At 39.8% G+C, this 12247-nt stretch overlaps 1 protein-coding gene across 15 annotated transcripts in view; it reads right to left on the bottom strand.

Moving 5' to 3' along the window:
• Window positions 1-12247, bottom strand: part of PAM (peptidylglycine alpha-amidating monooxygenase) — a 146328-nt gene that overhangs the window by 108398 nt on the left and 25683 nt on the right. Inside the window, exon 1 of one of the 15 annotated variants that reach the window (XM_065655517.1) lies at window positions 5486-5575. The exons of the other annotated variants lie outside the window; for them this stretch is intronic. The gene's annotated coding sequence lies outside the window, so the exon portion shown is untranslated. Of the gene's footprint in view, window positions 1-5485; window positions 5576-12247 lie in introns of those variants that run through there. 15 annotated transcript variants of the gene reach the window in all.

Genomic DNA, 12247 nt, shown 5'->3' on the forward strand with positions numbered 1-12247 from the left:
CCCTTCCAATCCCTAACATTCTGTGATTCTGTGATACCTTCATGTTATGTTACATTTTTAATTTTACTCCCCGCTCCAAAAAAAAAAAAAAAAAAGGTAGTACTGTTTTCATTGTAGCAATCTGATTCCTCTTCACTAGCCCATCAGCAGTATTTCTCTGTGGCTGAAGCATTTAAGTAACAAGAGTGACTAATCCCTTGTGGTCCTCATGCACCAGAACTTCTTTCAGGTGTGTTTTAAGGACACAAACAGTTGGTAAGAGACTCTTTACATACCATCAAGTAAAAAGATTCATCAGCTTAATTCTGCCACACAACTCTAAAGAAAAAAAGCTACTGGGATTGCTCAATATGTAATGGAAGTCAGACATGGAAATCCTGCAGAGAGGTCCTAGTCTGTTTCATTTCTTTAGAAAGCAAGATGGTCTGGTTTAGTTCTGAACTTAAAGCTCGCTTCTGACTCCCATTCTTTTCCATTGTAAATCACAGATTTACATTCAGAAAAATGAAAATCAAACTCATCCCCAGTATAAACTGTGCAGTTTTCACTTAAGTCGACATAATTCACTGTCTCAAGTCAACATAATTTGTTGCGAGTGTGAAGGAGTGAGTGTGTGCATGTGGAGAGAGAGGAGAGATGACCACAAATTAATGAGTTGAAGTGTCCTTTGCAAGCACCTCATGGTGTACTACCCTGCAAGGACAATACTGGTGGGAAGGGAGAACCGTAATCCCTTCATTTATTGTCTTTAGTGAAAGGTTCACCAGCCTCTAAAGGTTACTGGGCAGCCTTACTAGACAAAACCAAACTTTGCACCAAGGAGGTTTAGATTGGATATTGGGAAAAACTTCTTCACAGAGAGGGTTGTCAGGCATTGGAACAGTCTGCCCACAGAAGTGGTGGAGTCACCATCCCTGAAGGTGCTTAAAAGATGCATAGATGAGGTTTTTAAGAACACGGCTTGTAGGTGGACTTGGCAGTGCTAGCTTAACAGTTAGACTCGATCTCAAAGGTCTTTTCCATCCAAAACGATTCTATGATTCTATAGTTTATTGTCAGCCAAGGTTCTTGCAGCACCTCCAAATGAAATCCTTTTACCTTGATATTAATTCTAGTGCATTGAAAAGAATATCACTATTAAAAAAACCCAACAAACAAACAAACCAAAAAAAACCCCTCATCTACCACCTCTCTGAGGTACATGATAGAACTGCAGGAACATTGGTACTTAATCAAATCGTAAATTAATGCCTCTGCTAGATGCACAGCACTGCTTCTATTCTGAGGTTAAATAGTCAAAAGATTGAGAACAAGCAGCCAAAATAATTGTGTCACTTCATAATTTTGATTTTTATTCAGGAAAAAACAAAGCAAAACAAAACAAAAACAACAAACAAAACCGCAATACTGCAACCTGGGATGTATGGAAGAGGGAGCTTGAAAACCAAAAAATAAGAACTATACAAGCCCCAAATTAAATCCTAAATAAATAAATAAATCAGTTAAGTCCTACACACCTCCCCTGCCCCGGCATGCAGAACAAGCTAAATGTACATAAAGAAGGCAAACACAAAACAGCCAGTTGAGGGTAACACAAGCTCTACAGAAAGCTGTTTGTCTTACTACAGTATTATTTTTGTTTTATGTTTGCCTTTACAATTTTTCTACAACAGGAGAATATAATTTTGGAAATAAATGCACTAGTGGAATGAGAACAGGTTACCAGTCAATATGGACTGGAAGTACTTATAAAACCCCTAGAACTTTAGGAGCGTTCAGGAGAACATTCAGGAGCATACCAGTTCTAACTACCAGTTCTGCCTGTTTTATTGTTTTGTTACACACATTGAGACAAAGATGTACACATGGTTCCAGACAAAACAAAGGCACTTAAAGCCAGTTAAAAGAATTTTATGCAGATTGTTCTTCATTTTCATGCAGCTAGAGGGGAAATTTTGTGTCTCAGGGGCATAGAAGAAGGGACATTTTTGGAATAATGCAAAAAGAAAAAAAGACAAGACACACAAGTGTTGCATATGGATTTTTCTTTTTTCTCCATTTGTAGCCCTCCTGATTAAAGAATTCAATCTTACAGAATTATGTGAGTGCTTACCTCTAAGTAATTTCATTTATTTTGACAAGACTAAGAATATTACATACATCCTGTCTGCAAATCTTAGCAAGATTAGGGCACAATTTTTCTCCTGTTGACTAAAATGCAAGCTGCAAGGCCTTCATCTCCCCATTCCACATACAGACGTACAAATAATGTCACAAGAGACAGGAAGCAAATTATGTTGATTCACGTTGATGGGTTTCAGAGCTGGACACTGGAGCTGAGTCTCTGCTGGGACAGCTCTGGGAAGGTCCAAGGACAGGGTGTACCCCTCCTTTGAGTCCCTAATTTGGGATACTACCCACCGCCTACCTCTCCATGTTCAAACAAGGTCAGAAATTTCTCTAAGATTTCTATCTGAATATTAACTTGCATAAATTTTAGAGACATTTCAGAAACATTCAGAAACTGTCCATTTAAATAAACTAAATCAATTAATTAAAACCTCCTGTGTCAATTGTCTCTTCTGTGTCACAGCTGCATTTGAATGGAGAAATTTAGAAGACCATAAAGCCCCACCACATTTTTAGGGTATGGCTCAACTTTTTGACTAAGCAAGTAAAGCGGGGTGTGCTCAGAGCTCATGCTCCGTGGGGCAGTTGATCCTGTCTTCTCTACTGTGACAGACTTTGTGAGTCCACAGCTTCAAGTGGAATAGGTTCATATCTCTAATTTGGTTTTGCTACAGATGAGGTTTCAGTTGCATCAGCCAGCTCGATGAATTCACGCTATGACTGCTGTAGGGAGAGATGAGCACCAGGAGAGTGAGGCCAAGGAAGAAAAAGCAAGACTATTCTTTTCGGCAGTAGCCAGACACCGAACTGACTTAACATCAAACTTTATTAGCATCAGCTTACATAATCTTCTTGTCTTGCTATATAGTAGAAACAGAGTTTCCAATTTACCCTGTTCTTTTTTTTTTTTCCTTTAACAACTTCTCCTTTAGTCCATTTTTAAAAGGTCATTATGCCCATCTCTTCATTCTCAATATGCCTTTGAAACTCCCTCTAATTCTGTAACGTCCTTCTGTATGGCCAGTATTACAGACTTGAAAAAAACACGTTTTTTTTTTTAAAGTAGTCTTTACCCTTTCCCTCAGTCCCAGCATAATCCTGCTTGCTTCCTCCTCAGAATGGAGAAAACATGCCAATTAATGACACCACTATAACAGAAGATCTCAAGTAGCTGTGCAAGTATTACAATACAGAGTACACCCAAATATGCACCTCTATAAATGACCTTATAGGATTATAGTAGAAGAACAAACAGAAGTCTTGTTTCTGTAACAAATCATTTGAATGTGAAATCTTCCCTGGGCAGCCTGTTCCAAAGCCTGACAACCCTTTCTGTCAATAATTTTTTCCCAATATCCAATCTAAACTTCCCCTGGCGCAACTTGAGACCATTTCCTCTTGTCCTATCACTTGCTACTTGGCAGAAGAGACCAACACCCTCCATGCTACAACCTCCTTTCAGGTAGTTGTAGACAGCGATAAGGTCTTCCCTCAGCCTCCTTTTCTCCAGCCTAACAGCCCCAGATCCCTCAACTGCTCCTCATATTCTATTCCTGAACATTTTATGCATCTTTTTGTCCTTATTTGTTAGGTAAACTTGCCAATTAAATCAGAAAACATGCATGGCACCTAAAGCCATAAAAGAAATGAGTACACTGTGGCCAATATGAGATTGTGTTTAGTAAGTAAATATGTATTTTTTAAAGTATCAAATATGAAAGTTAACAGATATCAGCATTGGAATGGGAGTTGGCTTCTTCAGTTCACCTAAAATATTCTTCTTCTATACATTAACATCCAAACTAATAGCTAGGCAGTCAAGTAGAGAAAATAATAGCAAATGTATCTTTGTACCAGAAAGCAAAAAATCTTCAGTCTACATGGACTTAAAAATATTCCAAAAACCTAACATAATAATGTCACTAGACAGTCTTCCTCATCCTACTAATGCAACATATCTATTGTGATTAATAGTATTTCCACATCTCATGTTGTGTGTAGATTTAGACTGGCTAAGTGTCTTATTAGTCAGTGCATGCTAAGCACTTAGCTTAAGAACTGTCAAGAGAGGACCCCATTCCCAAAAAAGACTAAGTGTCTAAATAAACCAACAGACATTATGGTCAGAAAACATAAAACAAAACAGGTAGAGTACTTTTGCATACAGTATACTTAATATATACATAATATTTGCATACCATATACTCAATAGGCAGCAGGGGCAGACAGGTAAATTGGTGAGCTTGTACAAAACATACCACCTTAATGTAGAACTTCCTGCAATACCAAACCCCCTTTTCACAAACTTGTTTCCATTTACACTAATAGTTCTTTACCCCATTCCCCACCCCCGTCCCAAAATTATTCTACTTTCAAGTATTTTATAAGCAAAACCCCACAGTTTTCAGGGTGGAGAAATCAAAATACAATAAAGCCCAAATTAAGGCATCAAAAGACTTAAAACAGGACATTCATAGTTCTGCAGCTTAGCTACTGCAGGTTTGGACTTTTTATTTTGTTTTGGGGCATTTTCTTCTTGTGGGTGTTTTTTTGGTAAAAGACAGAAGCAGACACCCTATGTACCGGGCATGGCTATTTGCAACAAAGGTAATCTAAAGCAATGCAGAAAGTGGACTGGGAGAAGGAAAAAAATTCCAGCTGTGAAACAGTTAAGAGTTTAGCATTTCAAGCTTACTAATAAACCTAGGCTGCAAGGCCAAAATGTGCAGAAGTCCTCTGAGTTTCTCATAAAACCAGTTCCTTCAGTGTTTTATTATGTTTTTCCACTATTCAAGATAAACAAAGCCTCTGCTTTCTTAAAGAATAACAGTAGATTTCAATATGAACTCACGTTTCCTTATACAAACAAAATCACATGCAGAATAGTTGCATGAGAGTATGTTCATTCACTGTTATACTATCCACAGAAAGAAGAAAAAAAAGAAAAGGTAAGTGGGGGTTAATTTTTGTTGTTGCTAGTTTGTTTCGATCAGAAAAAACAAACACACACACACAAACCTGAGCATTTTTCTCTTAGGTAATGCTCCAGTTACATAATTTGTGTTCTCTTCTTATGAATAATAACAAAAATAAGCTTTGGAAATTTTAATTAGTAAAAAAACGTCCCATTACTTAATAAATCAGTTTTTAATGTCAGGAATTTTTAGTTTGCCTTTTTTTCATGTTGTCGAAGATTAGCTAGACTTTGCCAAGTTTAAATTACGCAAACTATGCAATTGGTTCATGCATTATGCATTTAGTGAACGATGCAACAGTGGATAAAAAAAACCAAGTCTGACACCTTACAATATAAGGATACATAAAAATTATTAAATATGAAGCAAAAGCCTCTTACCTTCCAGTCTCATGAATTCTTAAAATGATAGTAGATAATAGAGCATATCGAGAGATGCTTATGATCTTCTGCAAGGGCTGAATCATCTTCACGTAGATGCTGTGAATAGCCCCTGTATGCATACTGACATCATCAGTAAAGACTTGGAGGCAGAGGATACTATGGTAACCATGCAATGTGCCGAGAGAGAGAAGCCTTTAATTGCTTTAACAACTTCCTGAGGCTCGGGCTACTGGGCTTCCATTTGCCTAGAAGGAAATGAAGGTTGTCACAGAGGCAAGGAGTGTGACACTGTGCAGAAAAATAACAATGCATCCTGCATCTACTAATTGTGGTGTGACTTTTAAAAGACAAGTGTCACAGCCTGAATCCATTACTGAAATTTTCCAACATCGGCAAGCTCTGCCAGGAGTCGTAAGTCAAGAAGTAATACTGTCAGGTAGCAATTTTATATACACTTGTATTTTGTTTTCTCTGTTTGCACATGTTTATACCACCACATTGAAACATTCTCTTCAAGTCATGGCACAGTTTTAACTATAGGGTGTTCTGTACTGGAGGTCTAACACTGATCACAACAGAACCTGAAGTCCTAATACTCAGGCTCTGGTGCAATATAAACTGACATGCTGTCAAATGAGGTATTTATCCTGGTATCATGTCTCTTCAACTTCAATGACTGTCACTATTCACTTACAAAGGACAAAACTCAGGTAAATATTACCAGATGATGATATGGCTAACAGATAGCTGAATAAGATTTGGCTAAGTTTTCCAGAGAACTGCAGTATTATCTCTTCACCTGGCATACAAATAGCTCAGCTTGGGCTATTTCACTTTTCAAAAATAAAAAATAACCACATGACTAACAGCCCAGTCAGAATTACACAAAACCAAAATGGAAGCACAGGGGATCAAGGGGAAAAAGGACAAAAGAAACCCCTAAGTCACACTGGCTTTAGTTTTTAGTTCTAACAAGTTTCGGGTTTTAATTCTTAAGGGTATCTGGGGAACACATTGCTGTCTGTAGGTCTGGCTTAACTATGATAGGGTTATTGTGAAATCTGTTTCACTGCTTTAACACAAATATGATACAAACCACAGAACAATAATGCAGACATTCCAGTTTTGAATTCTCTAGGCACTCAGTTCCCCTTACTGGTCATTTTCCCAGCTAATGCTCTGCCTGAGCAGTACAATCAACAGTTCTTCTTTTAGAAGTGTACTGTTTCCCCAGAAAAAAACCAGAATCAATCATTTTATCTATGGGATTTGGCTCAAGACTGCAAATCAGAGTCTTGAAATTAATTTTATTTTTCCCTTAAAGATCAGATTATTGGGTAATCTTTGACAGTTTCTATTCCAATCTAATCCCCCTTCCCACAATTCTTAGATATTTAAAAAACAAAACCAAACACGAACTACGAACCAAAAACCACACAAACCAAACAAAAACCTAAGGTGGTTTTCAATGTCCCAATACATGAAACTTTGTAAGACTAATGCTGCAGTGCTTTCAGTAATTTCTGTGATATTATTAGAAGTCTAAAAGCGTCATCAGAAAACCCATTCTGAAGGAAAAAAAAAATAGTTTATGGGATGATTCATTACACAACTTCTTTCATGTCATAGCTGAGACAGTTCACACTCCGTATCTGTGGGAAAAGAACACAGCATACCATGCTGAACTGTACGGCCAGCAACCTGATGTCCTTATGAACCACAGTCAGTAGTGAGTACAAGGGGCTGATTTAAATGTGCACAGTTTTGTTTAGACTGCAGCCTGACAATGTATAACTATCTATTTCTTTCTAAGGAAAGAATGAGATGGTGAAGTTCAGGATCTCATGTGGCAGGAACAGAACAACTAGCAGAATTGCAAGCCTGGACTTCAGTAAGGCCAACTGTGGCCTTTTCAAGCAACTGGTAGGGGAAGTCCCATCAGCAAGGCTGCTTGAAGGTAAAGGGGCCCAAGATAGTTGGTTAGTATTCAGGGACTGCTTCTTCCAAGCTCAAGACCAGAGCATCCCGACACGTAGGAAGTCAAGGAAGGGAGCCAGGAGACGTGCATGGTTAAACAGGGAACTGCTGGGTAAGCTCAAGTGGAAGAGGAGAGTTTACAGGTCATGGAAGGAGCACCTGGCCACTTGGGAAGGATATAAGGCTGTTGTCAGAGGATGTAGGGAGGCAACTAGGAAAGCTAAGGCCTCCTTAGAGTTAAACCTGGCAAGAGGGGTCAAGGACAACAGAAAGAACTTCTTCAAATACATGGCAGATAAAACTAACACCAGAGGCAATGTAGGCCCACTGATGAATGGGGTGGGTGCCCTGGTGACAGAAGATACAGAGAAGGCAGAGCTACTGAATGCCTTCTTTGTCTCTGTCTACTCTGCTGGAAGCTGTCCTGAGGAGCCCCGTACCCCTGAGGCCCCAGAGGAAGGCAAGACAATGGAGGAGTCTGCCTTAGTTGATGAGGACTGGGTTAGGGACCAGTTAAGCAATCTGGACATCCATAAATCCATGGGTCCAGATGGGATACACCCGCGGGTGCTGAAGGAGCTGGCTGAGGCCATTGCTAGACCACTCTCCATCATCTTTGCCAAGTCTTCGGAAACGGGAGAGGTGCCTGAGGACTGGAGGAAAGCAAATGTCACTCCAGTCTTCAAAAACGGCAAGAAGGAGGACCCGGGTAACTATAGACCAGTCAGCCTCGCCTCCATCCCTGGAAAGTGATGGAATACCTTATCCTTGGTGCCATCTTAAGGCATATCAAGGATAAGAGGGTCATTAGGGACAGTCAACATGGCTTCACCAATGGGAAGTCATGTTTGACCAACCTCATAGCCTTTTCTGATGACATAACAAGGTGGATAGATGATGGCAAAGCAGTGGATGTGGTCTACCTTGACTTCAGTAAAGCATTTGACACCGTCTCCCACAGCATCCTCACTGTTAAACTGAGGAAGTGTGGACTGGATGATCGGGTAGTGACGTGGACCGCAAACTGGCTGAAGGAAAGAAGCCAGAGAGTCGTGGTCAATGGGGCAGAGTCTGGTTGGAGGCCTGTATCTAGTGGAGTGCCTCAAGGGTCAGTACTGGGACCAAGACTATTCAATATATTCATCAATGACTTGGATGAGGGAATTGAGTGTACTATCAGCAAGTTTGCTGATGACAGCAAGCTGGGAGGAGTGGCTGACAAGCCAGAAGGCTGTGCTGGCATCCAGCGAGATCTGGACAGGCTGGAGAGTTGGGCAGGGAAAAATTGAATGAAATATAACGAGGGCAAGTGCAGAGTCTTGCATCTGGGCAGGAACAACCCCAGGTTCCAGTATAGGTTGGGGAACGACCTGTTGGAGAGCACTGTAGGGGAAAGGGACCTGGGGGTCCTGGTGGACAGCAGGATGACCATGAGCCAGCACTGTGCCCTTGTGGCCAGGAAGGCCAATGGCATCCTGGGGTGTATTAGAAGGGGGGTGGTTAATAGGCCAAGAGAGGTTCTCCTCCCTCTCTACTCTGCCCTGGTGAGACCACATCTGGAATATTGTGTCCAGTTCTGGGCCCCTCAGTTCAAGAAGGACAGGGAACTGCTGGAGAGAGTCCAGCACAGGGCCACAAAGATGATGAAGGGAGTGAAGCATCTCCCTTATGAGGAAAGGCTGAGGGAGCTGGGTCTCTTCAGTTTGGAGAAGAGGAGACTGAGTGGTGACCTCATTAATGTTTATAAATATGTAAAGGGTGAGTGTCACGAGGATGGAGCCAGGCTCTTCTCAGTGACAACCAATGATAGGACAAAGGGCAATGGGTACGAACTGGAACACAGGAGGTTCCACTTAAATATGAGAAGAAACTTCTTCTCAGTGAGGGTGACGGAACACTGGAACAGGCTGCCCAGGGAGGTTGTGGAGTCTCCTTCTCTGGAGACATTCAAAACCTGCCTGGACGCCTTCCTGTGTAACCTCATCTACGTGTTCCTGCTCCGGCAGGGGGATTGGACTACATGATCTTTTGAGGTCCCTTCCAATCCCTAACATTCTGTGATTCTGTGAAATCAGCCTCGCTTCCTATGCAGGAGGCTGATGTCGGCCTCCTACCAACACACAGCAATTCTTGATACACACCGTTAGTTAGGATTCCCCTCATTTGGAGTATCTAGAAGAGCTACTGTAAACTGTACAATGAATCTCACTGTTTTAATTCTAACATCAATCAAACCCTTGTGAAGAAGCTGTGCTTTGCATAGTTAGATTGAAAACTCTGATCATGAGATAGTAAATTAAGAATTCCACTGGGCCAGCCACTTCCGCAGTTATTGTCATTCAACATGACAAATCTTACACAGTAAATTTTGCACTTTCTTAAAAACAAAACAAAACACACAAGCAAACAAAAAAACCCACACCAGTTTGTGGCCCCCTTTTCAAATACAAGTGTGAAATGCTTCAGGTACTTCACATACATATACTGCTTTTCATAGTAAACTTTCTGCAAACACACACCTGGTTTCAAAACCATTAATCTGAGTTACAATTAAGTGAATCGCTCTCCATCACAGTCTCTGTTGCTTTATGTATATAATGCTATGCACATTTTATGGAAAAGGTACAGAATAGAAGTAGAAATCAGTCTTTATCATAAAGTTATATATACAACTCAAACAAGTTCCTTCTAACTGCAGCAATGTAGAAAGTCGTATGGTAACTAGGGGGTTTTTTGTTGATTCTCTGTTGAGACAGGTATTAGGTCCCAAAAGGATGCTAGCAGCACTCATCCATGTGGATGTGTAGATACAGAGGCTCATAGCAGCTCAAAATAGTAGCTCAACAAAAGCAGAAAATTGTACCCACTCTATTCCTTCCAACTTCACCTTTAGAGATTGACATAACAAGGTAGTTAGCTCTAGTTAGGAAGCCCAAAAGCCAAATGGACCATGGCAGTATGAACAGTGAAGCTTCTTCTAAAGCCAGGGTGCGAAAGATGCAACCATCTCCAATTCATTCTCAAGAGAATAACTAAAAAAACCCCACAAAAAACAAACCCCCAAACTCCACAACAACAAACAAACAACAAATAAACCCACAGAAACAAACAAACACCACAGAAACCCCCACAAATAGATCAGCCTGAAGCCAAATATAAAAGTTTGTTCTAGAGTCGAAGAACTGATCTCTTGACTGCAAAGCTGCAAATCTAGTTACAAAGGATGAAAATGAAAACACATACAATTTTAGATTACTAGGTGACACACAGAGCTTTTAAAGTGACATTTATCCAAAACACCTTACCCAAAATCTCCTTTTGGTTTTGGGAAGAGGAGGAACAGATAGTATCTGGCATGTCTAGTAAACTACATCTATCCCCTCTGAGGAAGTAATAATAAATAAATCTAGTAAATCTATCAGCTCAGAAGTCTTGATTTAGTAGCTAAGTGACTGTGTCAGTTTTTTCTAACTAGAATCTCATGTGAAATTATTTCTCTGGGTAGATTCTACACCTTCCCCTCCCATTTCAAGCTAACTCACTTGACTGTTTTAAAAACTAATAAAGCCTATCTTGTTCATTCCTTGAACAGTATGCTTAATTTAGTATGGAGTTGACACTGTCAGCAAGAGTGTTTTTATATTCAATGTCCCTTTTGGACTCCCTACAGAAACCAAATCAATTTAGGTCAGATATGGGTATCAATAAGAAAGGTAGGGGGGAAGAAATTATGGTTTTGCATGCTTCTTAGAGTCTTAATTTGAGCTGAATAAAGTGTGGGTTCCAAGAGGAAAAAAAAACCACAATAGGCAATCACATTATTTTTATATCACTGTAGACAGGCATGAGGTTAGGATATCAGCCCAGGGTAGAATAGGACTGCAAATAATGATGTGAGCACAGCACACAAACTCTTTCTTAAGGTTAAAAAGTCAAATACTAAAAAAAAAAAAAAAAAAAGGTTGGTATGTAGAAGAACAATCTTGATTTAATTTTTGCAGACACATGTAATGGTTTCCTCATACGCCTAATTTTCTAAGACCATTAGACTAAGACTCCATAATCTTCCAAGAATCTCATTTCTACAGCAACAGAAAGACTGAGAGTAGCTCAAGTAATCATGACAGAATAGTCTGAAGACCTATTCTTATTAAGAGACATTCTAAGCTACTTACTCCCATCTCTTCCACAGATCTCTTCCCCCATCCACAATTTCTACAAAAGAGAATCAGAATACATGCACAAAATTTACCACTGTTTACCCAGAACATTTTCAGCAACTTTTACCCCCCATCCATATTGAAATCTGGGTATAAGCCACTTAAGTTAGTAACTGTTAAACAAGGTGAGCTTTAATAGGTACTAGCTTATAAACTGATGAACATTTACCACGTTAGAATATTGCTGAAAATAATGAGAGGATTATTTGTCAAAGTGGGAAATGATAAGCTGGTATTACACACAAACAAACCCCACACTATTAGAAAGATGGAATCTAACGGATTATGAGTACTAAATCCAATTAGAAAACAGTTTGAACTAGGAGATCATTGTGTTTTATTTCGTATATGAACATCTCCAGCTGAAGGGTCTGTCTGATTTTCTGCAGTGATACATCACCAAAACAGAGCTGCAATTCTTATCACCACCAACAGGAGCAGTAAAAAAAGAGGGAAAATATTCTCAAGCAGCAGCTCCTTCATCTCTAGTTTCAATTCGTAAACTTGAGTCCGATCATGGAGCTTACACACATAAATAATATACAGCTGTTACGGGCCAAGC

This window comes from Caloenas nicobarica, chromosome Z (assembly GCF_036013445.1).
Source record: "Caloenas nicobarica isolate bCalNic1 chromosome Z, bCalNic1.hap1, whole genome shotgun sequence".
Taxonomy (NCBI): domain Eukaryota; kingdom Metazoa; phylum Chordata; class Aves; order Columbiformes; family Columbidae; genus Caloenas; species Caloenas nicobarica.